Below are 19781 nucleotides of genomic sequence, written 5' to 3' on the forward strand. Positions count from 1 at the left end.
TACTAGACCCCATAATTGTTACACAAGCATTTATTCTCTCTCCTAGTGTTTAGTATTATCACTACTAGGCTGTACATTCAGGAATTGCTATCTCACTTTGCATTTCATGCTCTAAAATAAAATCTCTCTACCTATTGCTACCTACTTCACTTGTGTATCTTTGATGCCATGTGTTCCCAGATTGATCACACATTAGTCAAAGAGGGGAAAATGTAATCACCCAAAAATGGTCATCTAGACTATTAGCCCCCTTCTCATTATTTTGGCTAAATTATTTAATCATTTTCCTAGGCCAAAATTCTAAAAATCAACTTATTTTATTTTAATCTATAGCTTTCCTATAGTATCATAATTCTATATTTGATTAAAATAACATGTCCCTCTTTTAATTAAATAAAAGACCCCATTCTTTTAACCCACTCAATGTGCCCATATAAAGTCCTTCTTCTATTTACAATTTAAAAGAAAAGGCTTTTGTTTCACATTAAAAGTCAACTCCTTTTCATTGGGTTACTTGCTCTTACACATGGATCATATCATAAGCCAACTCCCACCCTTGATTATCCATTCCTTGATCTTGATCTCAACTGTTTGTCTACCTTTAAAAGAGACAGCTCTTTCCTTCTCAAATGATCTCATTTTTCAATATTGTTATGCTATAGTTTTCTTAGGAGGTTTTCTTGAGAGTTTTAATGGAGAATTTCCTACTTCTTATCTTATTCTCTCATCATCATCTTCATATTATCTTAGATACATTTGTAAATAGTTTAGCTTACTTTTACAATAGCTCAAATCACCTAGCTAATTAGTATGGCTTGGTAACATGGTCATATTGTTATTTTGGTTACATTGTGCATTATATTATAGCTTAGATCATTTCTTGCATTGTGTTCTTCAGAACTCCTTTGGAAACTTGCATTATTGTTCTTGTCTTAGGAACCTCCCATTACATGGTTTACTAGAAAGGGTTGCATCTCTAAGGCTCATTTGAGAGCTCATTTCATACTTTGGATAAGGAGCTCTAAGCTAGCATTCAAGTGTTCCAATTCATGAGATATCTTAGATAGAAGGGCTTAGAGAAGTGCACTTTCTTGCATGAGATTCATTGTATCTTTCTTCATCAAATAGTTCTTCAACAATCTCTTCTTTGTATTGAGAATCATTTTGTTGTATTTGCATATCATTCCTTCTCTTCAAGGATTGTCTTAATATTTTCTTTATAGCCTTGACTTGTCCATAAGCAACTTGAACATCAATCTTCTAGATCTGAATGATCTTTCCTAGTTTGTAGGCTTCCATCTTCAAGATCTTTAACTCCCAAGTGGTTAGACTTTTTCTAAGAGTACACTTCTAAGATACCAATTTTTGGAAATGTAATAGGTAAAGTGTGATATTGAGAGGGGGGAGGGATATCATCACTACTCAGTCTCTACACTCTTATTCACCTCCAAAACTTTGCATGTAATCAGAATCTTCACACACATGTGCCCATACAATTATGCATTGAACTAGCTAGGTCATAGATCCTTCTTAAATAGATGATTAGGTGAACCTTCTAGATCTAAATCAATAATCAAGGATCAATCATTTTTTCTCTTAATCCTTGCATTATTATGAGTGGTGAATTCCCTTACCTAGGGATTAATGATCTTTCTTTAAATGCACAATCACCTCCTTGATTACCTTCTCAATCTTCAAAAATACACTTTCAAATTGATAAAAATTGTTAACATAAGATTTTGTGCCATTCCAAATAAATATGTTAAACTATGTTTCTTGACACTTACATCACACTAATGCTTAGTATAAATTGTCTCTTCATGTTGTCAGTCAGCCTTAACTATACTTGACATGAATTGAATAACTCAACCTATATATCACTTGACATCAACTGATATCCCTAACAAACTTGGCATTCACTAGAGTACTCAATGACCATTAGCTTATTGGTTGTGACTACTACTCAACACATTACTTGGAATATTTACAATTCTTCACTCCTTAGCTTGACCTATATAGGATGGCTCAGTCATAGTAATGATGTTACTTCTTCAGTATTGACATTTTACTTTCCATTATTTACCTCAACATTTGATGTTGGTGCTCAGTTCATATAGTTCTTTCTCAGATGAATGACCTTATGACAATTGAAAGATATTCATCCCAAAAAAAAATCCTCCAATTACTAGATCTTCCTCTGAGATGTATCCTAGCATAATTCGCTAAAATGTGTCTATACTTTCCATAATATAGACAATTTACTTAAGTAATGTAATCCCAATTTATCCTATCACCTTGATTAGGTTCTTTTTTTAACCTTTAGGTGTCCAATTGTCTTGCCCTTGCAATAACCATTGAATTTAAGTTTATGGTTTGACTTACTAATATTTATCCTATAAATATTTGTTGTATGGCCTAGTTTTCCAGAGTGATAGCATGTAGGATTATTATTCTTTGGCCTTGTATTCACATTCCTTTGTTCTCTTTTATTTGATTATTCTCCTTTCTCAACACCTGATTGGAACTTGGCATAACCTAGTCAAGAGGTATCATGAGGCCTCCTTGGTGCATTCATCTAATCATTAAGAAATCTCATAGCCTCTTTAGTTGTATTCAACCTCTCAAAAAATTCCTTTTTAGCTTTCAACTCAGTTGTCAGTTTGTCATTCTCAAATATCAAACTTGTAATATCCAACTCTCTTCTTTCAATCTCATGATTTTCACTTACTAACTAATAGAGCATATCAAATTGATTGTGTGTTAACTTCTACACTTTATTGATCATTTCATCATGTCTTGTAACTATAGATTCTCAAAAATGGTTTGTGTCTATGGTTTCATCACTTCTTCATACTAACTCATCCCATTTTCTCACTGCACTAATTCTGATCTTTTGGCCAACTTGATTATATCTCAACAATATTAGTCATCATTTGTATCCCCTTTCACATAATTTTTACATCATTGGAATAATATCAAATCAACTCAGAATCACCCCAAATTTACCTAGAATTACCTAAAATCAACCATAATCAACTCAAAGCATGTTATACATCTTTAATCAATTATCATATATCTTATCCTAGGCATTATTGTGGCTTTTAGTGCCTCAAACAACTATCAATCTATCAAACCTATCAATCTAACCTTAGTACTGTCATGGCTCTAATGCTAGGTCAAGCCATCATTCTTTTCATTTGATCATTGACATTGTCAAGTCCCTTGATGTTAGATCATGATATCATAAAACCATTTTTAAAACATTGACAGTGTCCATCCATGTTATTATGATAAACCATATCAATCAATCTCAACACTAGTACATTTGACCCCATTTTTAGACTAAAATTTTTTACCATCTACTAAAATGTTTTAGATTGCTCAGAATATGCAAGGAAAAATATCTTCTTTTTTTAAATCCATGCCTGTGTTGGTCAAAATTTTGACCAACACGGGCTTCATATGTTAAAATTAAAAAAAAAGTGGTAAAAAATCATTTCATTGTTGCTGAGGGTGAAAATGGAGGAAGGGTTTCATAGGCTAGAGGAGGCAAAGGCAAAGGTTTTTGAGAAAGGGGCATCTTTGTATAGCGGGTGCGTGGAGATGTGTGTAGTGGTGGCAGTGCAATTCTTGCCAAGTCGCTTTCCATTTCTCACCTATTTCATTTTAGGAATCAGTAGGAGTACAATTTGAGCTCTCAATTGCACTAATTCATTCAAAAAATCTCCCTCAAATACGTTGGTGCCCTCACTTTTACTTAAAACCCTCACAGACATCAACTTTATTGTTGGATTGTACTTTTTCTCAGTCAAAACTTAAAATGCTAGTGATTTTTCCATCTAGGTGATTTTTTAAGGGTTTTAAGGGTTTGCCAATGGGGAACCATCTAGTTATGAATATCTATGAGCCTACATCCCAGGGCCAAGGTGACACATACACCTTTCTAGAGTTTAATACGTGGTGCAGGAGCACCTAGGTAGGCTAAGTGTGAAACCTAGGTATTTCTTTATCTTTGGCTTGTAGTGATTCTAGCCACATCACTATTCTAATAATAGGTCCTATGTGGTCCTTAGGTGTGTTTAGGAGACTTGGCAAGACCCAAAGTGGCCAAGTTGCTAGAAGTTGCCGACTATTGTCGACTAGGTGACTTAGGTCCGAAAAAGGCTAAAATGGTCTAGAAAGGTTCCAATGGCTTTGAATTGTTTATTTGAAGTCATTTTATGCATATTATATGTCTACTTTGTTTTGTGCCAAATTTGGAGGTCTAACTCCATGTAGAACAAAAGTTGCTGAAATGTTGTCATGTTGTCATGACAACATTTTCTTGCAAAAAGCAACTTTTTGGCATTTGTGTGTTTAGAACATCCTAACTATTTAGAACAGTTATGGAACTGATGGAGGAGCCTGTAAAAATGTGAGGACAGCCATTTTAAGGGGGTTGGACAAGTTGGTTTGGCATTTTTGTACGAATTGAGCAAGTATTTTGTGGCCGGTTTTATGCATTTGAAGGCATTTTTAATAGAGGAGGATTGAATGGCCTGATTTTTGTGTTGGAAAATTTTTGAAATATTGTTTTTAATCTTTTTGTAGTGTTGGTTTGATCATTTTAATTCGTTTGCATTAGTGTAGAAAAATCTTTTTGTTCTTGGCAAGTTGCTAATCTGAACAGGGCTGCACTTAGAAAATGGGATCTTAGGGCCACTTCCCACCATTGGAAATCTCTGGTATTTTGGGATTTGGAACTAGGATCCATATACATTATGTATCAAGAAGGAGGGCCCTTGAAAGCATCAGAAAGCATTTTTAAGGTGATGCCCTAGGCAAGCCAAATGCAACTTGGCTAGGAATCACAGTTGGAAAATGAGTTATGGAGAGGATTGAGTGTACAAATACCTTAATCCGGCTGCACAGTGAGTAATGAGAAGGTCTAACTTTGCTCCAGTCCAAAGGAGAGGTCTTGGAAAGGTGTCTAAGGTGGTTTTCCATCACAACAGCGATAAAGCACTTGAAATCCTCATTTTTGGCCTAAAACTATACTTTCATTGTACGGAAAGTTTGGAGGCTAGAAAATTACAGAATCTTGAAGTATTCTAAAAAGGGTATCCAAAAATATAATTTTTTTGTAGGGTTGTTAAGAAGCTTTTCAAGAAATCTTGTTTCCAGCTATTTAGGAGGGCTAATTCCTAGTAGCCTTTTTGGAGCAATTTGGTGTATCTTCCCTAGTAGATTGAATGCGCCTATGAAATCAGCATTGTTTAGGGTCATGGATGTTAGAAGGAGCCTAAAAAAACCCTAGATGAAGAACTGGTACCCTTGGAGCTATAGATGGACTTGAGGGTTAATAACGGACTGGAGCCGGCTTGTAAGAAATTTGATGTTACTTTGTTGGTGTACCCCCAACTGAAGGATTAGGATCTCTTGAGCAAGGTCCTAGTAATTATAGGGTGTGAAGAAGCCCTAGTGGGTCTAGTGAATGACCTAAGGTAGCCCTGAGAGAGAGCTTGGGGTTTGGAAGCAAGGTTGGGGTGTTACATCAAAATGGTACTAGAGCCAGTTAAAGATTTGGGAAAGGTAGTTAATGTTGGAAGCCGCTGAAGAATCAGTAGGAGAATCCATGATGGTGACAAATGTGGAGTTAGCTAAAGAAGTTGATGAGCAAAGGCAAAGAAATCAGCTTCTTGAAGAAGCACTAGAAGAGGTGAAGCAAAAACTAGATGCAGTTGTAGAGGCAGCCAAGAAAAGAGATGAAGAAGAAGATGGGAATAGTAAAAAGGTAGCAGAGGAAGATATTGTACCTAAACCTGATCCTATCTTGCAAGAAGAGCCCTTCTTGAAGGCAATCAAAGCCTTAGGAGGTAAAGCTTTGGAAGGAGTGCCACTTTTCAGTGGTAAGATGGATATTGATGCAGTTATGGATTGGTTAGAGGGTATGGAGAACCACTTTGAGTGTGAGGGTATCTCAGAGGCATAGAAGGTTAAGGTTGCTAAGTCAAGGCTTAGAGGCTCAGCCTTAACATGGTGGAAGTATGTACAAGATGAAAGAGTCAGCATGGGCAAGAATCCAATTGCAAATTGGAGTGCTATGGCAAACAAAATCAATGAGAACTTCCTACCTGAAGACTTTGAGATCCAACTCCATAAAAAGAGGCAAGGACTGAATCAAAAAGATCTTGATGTGACCTCCTACACTGAAGAATTTTAGAGGTTGTGTTTGAGATCCAAGAAGCAAGAAGAGGAGTCACTCAAGGTGGCAAGGTATCTTGGTGGCTTGAAGTGGAACATTCAAGAGGAGCTTAGCTTATGGGCCCCTACCACTATCCAAAGATTTCATCAGCTAGCTTTGAAGGTAGAAGAAAAGAACAAGAGGAAAGGAGATTCTAACTTCAAAGATAGAGGCAAAGGCAAAAATCAGAAAAATCAAAGAGGAGGCTACCATGGCAAAGGTAGTGATCAAAAGAGCCAAAGTGAAAGCAAACCCATGGAGCAAACTATTGACCACTCTTAAAGAGGTGGTTATAATAGAGGGAGAGGTAATCAAGGAGGATCAAGTAGGGGTAGAGGAGGTAGGAGCAGCTCTTACTTTGCAACAATTAAGTGTTACAATTGTGGTCAACTAGGCCATCCTGCCTATAGGTGCCCGGACAAACCCTCTTCCTCAAGCCAAGATAAAAGGCTAGCATATGCACAAGAAGATAATAGAAGTTGCAAGGATGTTGACATAGACCATATTGAGTCTGAAAAAGGTGAGAACCTCATGTTTAGGAGGGTGCTGATCAAGCAACCAGCTTCTAATGAGCCTAGACATAGAAGGGCATTGTTTAGGATCAAGTGCAAGATCCTAGGAAAAGTATGCAAGGTGGTGGTTGATTCTGGATCAACTGATAATGTAATATCAGAGGAGGCTGTTACAAAGCTCAAACTGAAGAAGATACCTCATGACAACCCTTACAAAGTCACATGGCTTAACAAAGGGCAAAGCATCCTAGTGAATCAACAAGCATGGGTGGACTTCTCAATTGCAGGATATAAAGACCGCTTATTATGTGATATTTTGCCAATGGATGCTTGTCATCTTTTGCTAGGGAGACCTTGGCAATTTGATAGGGAAGTGGTCTATGATGGAAAGGAAAATACCATAACATTTAAGAAAGGAAGCAAGACCTTCAAAATTCAGTCATTGTTAGAAGGGGATGAACCACAGTCCAAGGTGCCTAATGTGCTGCTATGTGGAGAGAAAGAGTTTATTAGAGACCTCAAGCATGAGGAGAGCCAAGGATTTGCAGTCATACTAAAGGCTGCAAGTGAAGAAAAGCCAGTCCAAGAACCTTTACCAGCAGAGGTACAAGAGTTGCTTGTAAAGTATAAGGAGATTGTTAGTGATGGTACACTAGCTACCCTACCACCAAGAAGAGTTATCAGCCATCAAATTGACTTTGTTCCAGGTGCCTCACTACCTAATAAGGCAGCCTACAAGTTAACCCCAGATCAGAACCTTGAAGTGGCAAGACAAGTCCAAGAGTTGATGGACCAAGGTTTGATCCAAAAGAGCATAAGCCCTTGTGTAGTCCCGGTGGTTTTGGCATCCAAGAAGGGAGGAAAATGGAGGTTGTGTACTGATTCAAGGGCCATTAAGTGCATTACAATCAGGTATAGGTTTCCTATTCCAAGAATTGAAGACCTTATGGATTGTCTAGGAGGTGCTATGTATTTCACTAAGCTGGACTTGAAAAGTGGGTATCACCAAATTAGAATAAAGGAGGGAGATGAATGGAAGACAGCATTTAAGACTACTGATGGTCTTTATGAATGGCTTGTGATGCCATTTGGTCTTTCCAATACCCCTAGCACCTTCATGAGGCTCATGAACGAAGTGCTCAAAGACTTCATAGGCAGATTTGTGGTGGTGTATTTGGATGATATCCTCATCTACAGCAAGACCAAAGAGGAACATGTCAAGCATGTAGAAGCGGTTTTGAAGAGGCTTCATGAGGAGAAGCTATCTATCAACCTTGAGAAGTGTGACTTCTTCAAGCAAGAGTTGGTGTATCTAGGCTTTGTGGTGTCTAAAGGAACTTTGAAGATGGACAAGGAGAAAGTTGCTGCTATCCTAAGTTGGCCTACACCTACCACATCTAGTGAGGTAAGAAGTTTCCACGGTTTGTCTCAATTTTATAGGAAGTTCATTAGGAACTTTAGTGGTATTTGTGCACCATTTATTGATACCATAAAGGGGGGAGTCAAGTCCAAGTTTAGGTGGACTTTAGAGGCTGAAAATTCATTTGATATGTTAAAAAAACAAGTAGCTACTCAACCCATCCTAAAATTTCCTAGCTTTGAAAAGTTGTTCACCTTAGAATGTGATGCAAGTGGCCTAGTAGTGGGTGGGGTGTTGAGTCAAGAAGGTAGACCAGTAGCCTTCTATAGTGAAAAGCTAAATGAGGCCAAGAATAAATACTCATCCTATGATCTAGAATTGTATGCCTTAGTCCAGTGTCTTAGGAAGTGGAGACACTATTTGTTGCCAAAAGAATTTTTTGTGTTTACAGATAATCAAGCTCTTAGCTACATCAACACACAGGAGAAGTTGAGCAATAGGCACTTGAAGTGGATGGAATATTTGCAGGCCTTTACCTTTACAATCAAGCATAAGAAAGGACAAATGAACAAGGTTGCTGATGCATTAAGTAGAAGGGTTTTAACAGTCCAAGAGATTCAGCTCCATAGCATTGGAGTGGAGAGTTTTCAGAATCTTTACAAGAATGATGAGGACTTTGCTGAAGCCTATAAGGTATGCATGGATTTTGGAAACCACTTTCATAGCAGATTTTCAGAATACACTTTGCAAAATGGGTTGCTATTTAAGGGTAACCAGTTGTGTGTACCAAGAGGTTCCATGAGAGAGAACCTAATACAAGAGAAGCATAATGGCAGCTTGAGTGGGCATTTTGGTATCAGCAAGACAATAGAACTAGTGCAAAGGTTCTATTATTGGCCTAAATTGGTCAAAGATGTAACCAAGCATGTGGAGCAATGTATGGTGTGTATGAAGGCAAAAGGAGGAATGAGCAATGCAGGTCTTTACCAGCCCTTACCAATTCCTAGCAGACCATGGGATTGTGTAAGTATGGATTTCATTGTTGGTTTGCCTAAAACTAAGCAAGGGTATGATAGCATTTATGTTGTTGTTGATAGATTCAGTAGAATGGGACATTTCATTCCATGTAAGACAACTAATGATGCAAGTCATATAGCTCATTTGTTTTTCAAAGAGGTTGTAAGGATTCATGGACTTCCATTAAGCATTGTGTCGGATTGAGATGTGAAATTCATGAGTCACTTTTGGAAGACTTTATGGAAGAAGCTTGGCAGTAACATGTCTTTTGGTTCAGCTTACCATCCTCAAACTGATGGTCAAACTGAGGTGGTTAATAGAACTTTAGGTAACCTTCTTAGGTGCCTAACTAAGGAGTATGGTCAGACTTGGGATGTTATCATCTCACAAGCAGAATATGCCTACAATGATAGCAAGAATAGGACTACTGGAAAGAGTCCTTTTGAAATTGTTTATGGCATGCACCCAAGAGGTGTGTGTGAACTAAGGTGTATTGGAAACATGGATTAGATTAGTGGTCAAGCTGAAGACTTTGTACAAACCATGAAGGAGATTCAGGAGCAAGTCAAGAAGACTATTCAAGACAACACTCTAAAACTCAAAGCCAAGGTGGATGAAAAGAAGAACGATGTTCAGTTTGCTGTTGGGGACTATGTGATGGTCCATTTGAACAAAGCAAGGCTTCAAAAAGGCATTCCTACTAAGTTACAGATGAAGAGGGTAGGGCCTTGCAAAATATTGGCTAAATATGGAGCAAATGCCTATAAGGTAGATTTACCTTCCGATTTGGGCATATCCCCTATTTTTAATGTGCAAGACTTGGTGGCATACAAAGGTGACCCATCTCAGCTCAGTCCCGATGTTCATGAAGATCTTGAACTTTCTTCAACACCTACAAACAACAAGTTGGAGGTAGAAAAAGTGTTAGATTCAAGGGTAAAGAAGACTACAAGGCACAAGGTTTACATGGAACACCTCATCAAATGGAAGGAGAAACCAATTTCAGAGGCTACATGGGTTGCTGAGACAGAGTTCAAGAAGGTTTTCATACCTCTAGATTTGTTGCAAACTGATCCACCTTGAGTTCTTTGTTGGAGGGGGGAGTATGGTGTAGGAGCACCTAGGTAGGCTAAGTGTGAAACCTAGGTATTTCTTTATTTTTAGCTTGTAGTGATGCTAGCCACATCACTATTATAATAATAGGTCCTATGTGGTCCTTAGGTGTGTTTAGGAGACTTGGCAAGATCCAAAGTGACCAAGTTGCTAGAAGTTGCCGACTATTGTCAACTAGGTGACTTAGGTCCGGAAAAGGCTAAAATGGTCTAGAAAGGTTCCAATGGCTTTGAATTTTTTATTTGAAGTCATTTTATGCATATTATATGTCTACTTTGTTTTGTGTCAAATTTGGAGGTCTAACTCCATGTAGAACAAAAGTTGCTGAAATGTTGTCATGTTGTCATGACAACATTTTCTTGCAAAAAGCAACTTTTTGGCATTTGTGTGTTTAGAACGTCCTAACTATTTAGAATAGTTATGGAACTGATGGAGGAGCCTGTAAAAATGTGAGGACAGCCATTTTAAGGGGGTTGGACAAGTTGGTTTGGCATTTTTGTACGAATTGAGCAAGTATTTTGTGGCCGGTTTTATGCATTTGAAGGGATTTTTAATAGAGGAGGATTGAATGGCCTGATTTTTGTGTTGGAAAAGTTCTGAAATATTGTTTTTAATCTTTTTGTAGTGTTGGTTTGATCATTTTAATTCGTTTGCATTTGTGTAGAAAAATCTTTTTGTTCTTGGCAAGTTGCTGATCTGAACAGGGCTGCACTTAGAAAATGGGATCTTAGGGCCACTTCCCAACATTGGAAACCTCTGGTATTTTGGGATTTGGAACTAGGATCCATGTAAATTATGTATCAAGAAGGAGGGCCCTTGAAAGCATCAGAAAGCATTTTTAAGGTGATGCCCTAGGCAAGCCAAATGCAACTTGGCTAGGAATCACAGTTGGAAAATGAGTTATGGAGAGGATTGAGTGTACAAATACCTTAATCCAGCTGAATAGAAAGTAATGAGAAGGTCTAACCTTGCTCTAGTCCAAAGGATAGGTCTTGGAAAGGTGTCTAAGGTGGTTTTCCATCACAACAGCGATAAAGCACTTGAAATCCTCATTTTTGGCCTAAAACTATACTTTCATTGTACGGAAAGTTTGGAGGCTAGAAAATTACAGAATCTTGAAGTATTCTAAAAAGGGTATCCAAAAATATAATTTTTTTGTAGGGTTGTTAAGAAGTTTTTCAAGAAATCTTGTTTCCAGCTATTTAGGAGGGCTAATTCCTAGTAGCCTTTTTGGAGCAATTTGGTGTATCTTCCCTAGTAGATTGAATGCGCCTATGAAATCAGCATTGTTTAGGGTCATGGATGTTAGAAGGAGTCTAAAAAAACCCTAGATGAAGAACTGGTACCCTTGGATCTATAGATGGACTTGAGGGTTAATAGCGGACTGGAGCCGGCTAGTAAGAAATTTGATGTTACTTTGTTGGTGTACCCCCAACTGAAGGATTAGGATCTCTTGAGCAAGGTCCTAGTAATTATAGGGTGTGAAGAAGCCCTAGTGGGTCTAGTGAATGACCTAAGGTAGCCCTGAGAGAGAGCTTGGGGTTTGGAAGCAAGGTTGGGGTGTTACATCAATACACAGGGAGATGATTTTGATTACCCAAAAGTTACAAAACTTAGCCAGCAAATCAGGCCACCCATTTGAGTAGACAAATCACAACCCACCAATGGAAATGATCTTATGGGAATTATCAATTCTAGAATTAATCTTGGCACTAATGTTTTAAATGATGGTAAGCTAAGGAATAGCCTTAACTAGGTGGGTATAGGGGTGGATGCCCTTGTAGGTAATATGAGAGGCCTTAATTTCGAGGATGTAGGGGCAAGGATGATGGAAATGATTATTCTAAGAGGGATAATCCTAAGAATGCCTATAAATATTATGGGATTCACAATCTGGCATGTATTATTCATTGTAATGTACCGTCTTGCAGGAAGTGGTTATGCAACTCCAAGGGGAATACTTTGGGTTTTCACATTGGTCACCTAGTAAGTGACTTCTTTATCCTTTGCTAAACCAATCTATATGTTGTTTATTTTCTCCCTGTTGAGCAGTTATATGTTTTCCTATAATTTTCATGCTAATCTATTATGGTTGTTCTTGTAAGCTCTTGCCAAGTAAATATGCATTTTCTTGTTTTCCTCTATGAAGCAATTCCATATATGTTTTTTTTTGTGAGTTAACAATTTTTTTTAACTTCAATTCTGCACATGTTTATTTTACCACTAATAAGTAATTATAATTTTTTAAATCATTTCTCATCCTACCTTTTTATTGTGAAATTACCAATTGTTGTGTAAAGATGGAGTTTACAAAATGAGTACTTTTTTGGCATATCCTTGTATTGGATACTGGAGATTGTGAACATAGATTTTGGCTAAGCCCACCCATGAATCAGTTGCCCTTAAGTTGTCTGCTAATTGACACCTCCTTACCAAGCAATTCTTTATGGGCAAATCCTCATGGTTCAAAAACTCAAGACTCGTTGTTTGGAAACTCGAGATTTGAGCTTTACCATCTAGTGTGGCTTAAGTTGCATCCCATTACTGGCCTATTTCTATTTGTTCTAATTACCTTCCTTACTAACTGCTAAGCAATTTTGGTTTTTCTTATTTTCCCCCTACCAAGCAATTTCTCTAAAAAAAACTAGGCTCTTCCTATACCATGTAATCCTGATTAATCTATTGACCCCCCTTATGAAGCAAATTTATTTCTACATACTTCCCTTACGAAGGTATTATGTTTTTGTGTATTTACTCCTTGTATAATAAATATAACCATTATGTCTTTACTCACATTTTGACTACAAAGAAATACTTTTTAAGTCAATTTCTCCCTTACTGAGATCTTCCATTATTAGTTGTTTCCACTCGCTAACCTTTTTTTGGTTTTTTAGGAAAATGGGGAAAGGTAAGTAAATAATGGTGCTTGTGACAAGCTCTTCAATTCTATCCTTTAGTACTTATTTCTTTCTAACTTAGAAATACCTTCATTTTTTATATGTTTTCCATATAGCAAATAGTGCCTTTTGTTTAAAAGCAAAATGTATATGTAGTTTTATGGGTTGTCGATCAACGAGATAGAAATTTGTTGTGTGAGACTACTCTTGTTCTTGTTGAGTATACTATCTCTTGACATTAGATAATAAGCCCTTCCATTTTTACCTAGTTTTTCTATACTAAGCAGTAGTCATTTTTCTTAAGATAAAAGGTAAAGGTAGTTTTATGGGTGGCAGATGAGTAAGGTACAAGTTTGCTATGCAAGAGTGTTCTTTTCTTATATGCTCTTCCTTTAAATCATGTCATATTTTTTGATACCTAATTTGAAGTCCTTCCACAGTATGATTATGCCTTTTGGGAATTCTTTCTTTGCACTTCCATATGGTAATATACTAAAATTTCCTCATGCATTTTTTCCCTTGAAGTGTCTACCATTTCATGAATTTTACCAATTATAGGGCTTCGTGAGTTCATATGAGGAAATGAGCCTCCAAGCAATTTTTCAAGTACCAAAGTCCAGGCCAAGATATAGATAGGGCCAATAATTGTACCTAATCTAGCAACTTTGGTAACCTTACCTAACACTCTTTTTTTCCTTGCTCTACCCTGTTGCCTTGATCTGCCTAAGTTACATATGTAGGGCACTTCAACTCTTCTCTACATCATATCATAACTACGAGACATCCATTAGTCATCTCGAATTGGGCAATTTTAATCGAAATCTTTTAGTCTTACATTGACTTTCTTTTTTATTGAGATCATTGCAATTTTTGACCAAGGTTGGACAGAAGTGTAAAGTGGAATAACTCAAATTTCCTCGCTATTTTGTTACTATATTTTTGCCATTAGAGTCCCCAATTTACAACTCAAAGATTTCAAAAATTCTCCAAGGTGAGCACATCAAGAACAATTAAAGGTTCAACAAGAGAAGTATCCTGGAAATGAAAAACTAGATTGTTTTCAACAAATACAATCTGCATAATTACAAAATCTAACCAAGTATCATGGGCATGTCAATAGCATCTGCACCATCCAAAGCTCTTGTTTTGGCATAGGCAATAATAATGCTAGAAAAGGTTGTGTGATTTAGCTTTATACCTGCCAATTGTATTTTCTTGAATATAAACACACATGTTATATATGTTTTTAAACATATATACTTATATGTACATATCTAATAAAAACTAACACCCTTATTTTAGGCACTAAGAAGGTATAGCATCCTAATTTTTTTGCCCTACAAAATCCATGATACCAGTTCATATTTTTATAAATTTTCTCTTGTTAATATTATTTTTTGTTAATTGATGATTTTAAAAAAGTTGCTAATCATTTTGTTTCACAGAATGCTTCAATACTAGTTAAAGCCATTCCAAAAAAGAAGGATAACAACAGTTCTAAAGAATCTAATACTGAAGAATCTGTAGAGGACACTATGAAAAAGGTATAGAGGCATACTCTATTTGAAATTGAGGCAATTCTAGATAGCATTATATTTCATTGTCTTTAATGTATTCTTTTTCTATATGCATTTAAAAAGCAATGTACTTTTTCTTTGAAGCACGTAGTCTTGTGATCCTTTATGTATGCCTTTATGTGATACATGTTACATATTTGATATTTTTGCCATAAAATATGACTACAATCAAAGGTTGTCTATGCAAACATGAAGGATTTTCTCTACATATAAATGGGCTCATTATTCATAAAGTTTCTTGATTTCTTATTACTTATTTGGTCCTTCTACCAATTGCAATTCTCTAACAAAGATATCATAGTTTTCATTTAAGATTATTTAATATCCTCTTGAATTGTTAATAGAGCTTCTAAATGCAATGCAATAAGGAACAATGATTGCATAACCTGCAATGAAAGTTGTGTTGCCTAGAGCGGACTTGAGGTCACTATCTCATGATGCAGGTGGAATGCTAACTTGTAAATGTTGGCAAGGAAGTTGATAGAACCGAGACTATCTGCTAGGCTTTTGAGTAAATGCAGAGCTTCTCCCAATGAATTTTATTGTTATCACTTAATACAAGAAGAGGACGAGGTAGCGGGTGTAAGGCCAGCTATTGGTTCAAAAAGAAATTAATTCTCCAATCAATTAAAAGAGTAACTCCATCGATTTGAATATTTAAAAATATAAGCCCAATAGAAGATGGGCAATTGCTCAAAAAATGAGCAAATATTAAGAGATAATTATAAGGTTATCCTTTCTCATGATTTTAAAATATATTGGCAACATGGTATCTGTGCCACCTCTATTTGTGCGTGCGTATATACATATATGTGCATAAATTTTATTCATATATTTCTTTCACATTATTACATTGATTTACACACACACACACATATATATATTTATATATATGTATATGTATGTATATGTATATATATGTGTATGTATGTGTATATATACATATACATATACATGTGTATATATATACATGTGTGTGTGCGTGTATGTATATATATACATGTGTGTGTGTGTGTTTATATATATATTTATGTATAAGTTCCAAGTATAGATGCCAAAATAACATAGTGTCAATATATGGAGATATAACTAGGGGACTACACAATGATCTCAGATAGAAAAGATAACAATTTATATTACTTAAATGCTTTTTTTTTTTTGATAAGTGTTATGAACCGACTGAGTAGCTCATGGTTGTCCAAGGTATACTCTTGCTTGCCCAATCATTAAGGGCCCGTTTGGTTGCAAGCATAGGAATTGAGAAATAGAATAGAAAATTTGAATGAGAATGGAGAATGAAGAATAGGAATGGAAAAATGCAATCCAATCTTGTTTATCCCTTGTTTGGTTATGCAAGCTTAAATTGGACTAGGGTTAACTTGCAATCGACACCATTTGAAAATATTTCTGAAGATGCAATCGACGCGATTGGAAAATTGCTAAAATATTTGAAAATATTGAAAACAAAGTTCTAGCACTCACCCCAGGTCAAAGAAGATTTGAAAATTTAATCAAATTTGAAAAAGTTAAAATAAATGCAAGAATAGCAATTCCAATTACAGGTATTTTTTGGAACGGACAAAAGCTCATTTTGGGACTAAAATGAGAATATGTATTCATATTCCCTATTCCTATTCCACGCACCAAACAAAGAATACAAATCATATTCTAATTTCTTATTCCTATTGCGGTTGTATTCCAGCAACCAAATGGGCCCTAAATTCTTTACCAAGATGGTTAGAATCCATACTTGATGGCTTGTTAGTGGACTTTTGGTGCCCCAATCCCTAGCTTTTGTTTAGCAATACTTCACCCCTTCTTCGTGCTCTACAACCAAGAAGAATTTCCACGATAATAACATATTCAAGATAACTATAATCAAAAGTTATGTTCACAATCATCATAACGGCTAACCACCATTTCCAATAAGCAACTAACTTTTCTAACTTCTTTTAAAATAATAAATATTCATTTTTTGTTAAAATTGTAATAAACAACTAACATTTCATCTTTACATGAATCAAAACAACCATATTTCCATTTCACATGAAATATATAATGGCTATATGAATATTTAAATTGTCAAAAAATTGGGTTGTAACAAAATTTGACTTATATTGATAGTCATATTTCATGTATATATTAGTTGGACATTTGAGAGTGGATACAAAGCTTTAGGAGTTATAATGTGGATAGTAGATTTTAGATCTTTAAATTCTCAGATTTGGTCAAAATTTAGTAAATTTTTTAGTAATCAGTAGGCTCATATCAGCATTCTCTTGCTCTCTCTCTATCTCACTCTCTTTATCTTCCACAAACTCTAGACCTATCTCTCTTGCTATCACTTCTTTTTCACATCTCTCTACCTCTCTATTTCGATAATTATTACTCTCTCTCTCTCTCTCTCTCTCTCTCTCTCTCTCTCACGCGCACATGCGCGCGCACACGCGCGCGCACACACACACACACACACACACACACACACACACACACACACACACACACACACACACACACACACACACACACACACACACACACACACACACACACACACACACACACACACACACACACACACACACACACACACACACAAACACACACACACACACACACAAATACACACACGCACGCATGCGCACACACTCTCTCTCTCTCTCTCTCTCTCTGACAAACTTTAGGCCTATGTCTCTTGCTATCATTTTTCTCTATTCCATCTCTCCACCTCTATCTATCTCACTCACCTATCTTCCTCAAGATATAGACTTATCTCTATGCCTCTCTCTCTCTCACACCCCCAATCCCCCAGGAGGAGTGTTATCATCAACCTCATTATGGTGTTGCCCCACTCCTCAATCAAACTATAAGTCTAAGTAATAGGTAATGGAAAATCATGATCATAAAAATCTACATAATACATCTCTTTTTGGAAATCTTTGCATATTCATAGTCAAAGCCATAATCAAGGATTATCTTGTTTCATATATCAGAGGATTTGTTTAGCATACAATAACCACCATAGGCAAAGTTGGCAGGCTACAATCTTTGTACTAATGAATACAATTAAAGCCATAGTTGGCAAGTTCCAGTTTCATAATGAAAAATGAATTAGTTTATCTTGGCATAAACAATTGTAGAGGAATCCCATTGATTTGTATCCTAGCGAAAGTCAAAATAGATCATGACCATTCATCTTTTTACTTCGCCAATCCTCTATAACAAAATATGTGAAAATTTTATAGAAGTGTAAATAATATTATGCACCAAATACTATGCTTCTATATCTTTTCATTATATATATATATATATATATATATATATATATATATATATATATATATATAGGATTTATATTTCCTACATTTTAGGAAACTCCCTCTAACAAATTGCTGAAGATATGAGTTGCTCATAATACACACAAACAAGAAAATCATGGCCAAATAAAAAATAGACCAGGGAATGATGTCATATTACCAATATTCATAAAAAACTTACCAAATTATTATTTTATGCATCTTGTGATGCAATATTCCTAATATCTCCCAAATTGCATCATTCTCCAAATAGGGATAGTGCAGCACATTTAGTTGTTCATCATAGGTATGAGTAAGGACCCTAAAATGACCCTTTTATTCAACATACAAATATAGTTCACCTCAAATTTGCTCTGTATTTCTCTCTCTCATTGTATATTTCTGTTGTGTGTCTATATATATACATATATATGTATGTATTCATGAATTGTAATTGGGGAAAAAAACCGAGAATCCATGGAGCCAGTTCACATGCCCAAATTAGATTCATATCCCAAATTGGTAACTAAGCTTAATTATTTCAAATAGAGGTATCAACTATTGCGGTATGATCTCAATGGTGTAGTCGATGAACAATTGTAAGTCAGCCGATGGGTAGGTTAGTATGAATTAATTTCTTTGTAGCCAACTTTTGGCTGACAGGTCCCTTCAGGAAAATTTCGAAAGGCCCTTTGGTAAGTATATATACACCATTCAAGATGGCTTGTAAGCATCATTGTATTTGTCATTGTAAGCATAATGTAATGTCTTGGCATATGCGATTAATACAAGGAGTTCTATTGTTCTTATCTATTGTTTGTGTGCATTGATTTATTTACACCCCAGTACGGTAAACATTTGGCGATGTTTCCCGATGGACCTGGTATGAAGGTAGAGGAATAAAGACTAATGTCGAATTAGTTGAATAAAAATAAAAATAAGCTAAAGGAGAAGGATGAAATACACATAACACAGGGGATTTAATTTTGGCATAATAAGTCAAACATAGATGAAGGTTTCAGCAAATTGCTAACGGACACCGTAGCACTGAAGAATTGTTGGAAGAGACTCGACAGCGGCTAGATTTGGTGGAAGAAGCAAGGGAGGAGTTTTTGAACCTGCATACGCTGAGGAAAGAGAATCCAGATGGAAGGGGATTAACTCACTTAACTTGGAGTGTCGAGGGAGCATGAGCATGGAGTGAACTCTTCATTTGAGATACACTTCCAGAATGAATAGCTTCAGTTGAAAAAAACCCTTCTTCACCAAATAGCACAACTGTCGGAAATAGTGCGGGTGTGCAGAACAGTACAGGTATACAGAACAATGCGGGAGTGCAAAATAATGCAGGAGTGTAAAACAACATAGGTACACAACAATCCCCTCAACTTTGAATAGTAATGGCAAGACCAAAGGAAAAATTGCCAAAATTTGATGGTGATGGAACAGCCGATCCAATCTGACATTGTAAAACATGCGAAATGATTTGGAGGGAAAATGGCATAATAGATACAAACGAATGGGTTTGACAATTTCTGGCCACCCTATGGGGTGTCACAATTGATTGGTTTGTCGATACAGATCCCCAAAAGTTAACCAATTGGGACAACATTAAAAATGAGTTTATCGCAGAATTTCAACTATTACGCGACGACAATGAGATCATAGCAGAGATATACAACACAAAGCAGGGGAAGAATGAAATTGTTTGAGTATATGCCATGAAATTAAAGGACTTAATAAATAAAATGGAAAATAAGCCGAAAGATGGGCTACAAAAAAGATG

Source organism: Cupressus sempervirens, chromosome 5, assembly GCF_028749045.1.
Source record: "Cupressus sempervirens isolate cs-2001-9-10 chromosome 5, ASM2874904v1, whole genome shotgun sequence".
Classification (NCBI taxonomy): Eukaryota; Viridiplantae; Streptophyta; class Pinopsida; order Cupressales; family Cupressaceae; genus Cupressus; species Cupressus sempervirens.